This window comes from Pteropus vampyrus, unplaced genomic scaffold (genome assembly GCF_000151845.1).
Source record: "Pteropus vampyrus isolate Shadow unplaced genomic scaffold, Pvam_2.0 Scaffold284, whole genome shotgun sequence".
In the NCBI taxonomy this organism is placed as follows: Eukaryota; Metazoa; Chordata; class Mammalia; order Chiroptera; family Pteropodidae; genus Pteropus; species Pteropus vampyrus.
Window position 1 is genome coordinate 979048 of NW_011889065.1, and position 512 is coordinate 979559.

A 512-nucleotide genomic window follows, 5' to 3' on the forward strand; every position below is an offset into this window, starting at 1 on the left:
ACTCACAAAGCAGACATCAAAAATTATTTATAACAACAATTTTATGGCAGATGGAAATACAGTGTCTTGAGAAACAGTTACTATTACCTAATTCATTAAACGCATTATTTGGTATGATATCACCTCTGTTAAAAGAGGTGATTTTTTTGGAAGTAAAACATTGTAGGTTCATCCTTCAGAATAAAAATATATATATATATAAAATAAAAGACTAGCTGTATTAGGGTTTTTTGGGGGGGAGGGTTGGTGGTGACTACGAATAACAGAAATTTAATAGACTTCCACTTACTTAATCAATATGTTGCCGCAGTCCAGCCACAACAGGATCCAGGGGGCCCCGAAAGTGGGCAAGGCGTCGGCGCGGGAGACAGTCGACTACACAACTCGGAGGCGGTGTGACACTGCTCCGTTTTATTATGATTTGAGTACAACTTTTATACTTTTTATTTTGGCATTTGATTATACTTTGTAGTTAAGGTAGCAGGGAGTTAAATTTCTGTGGTTAGGCGAAG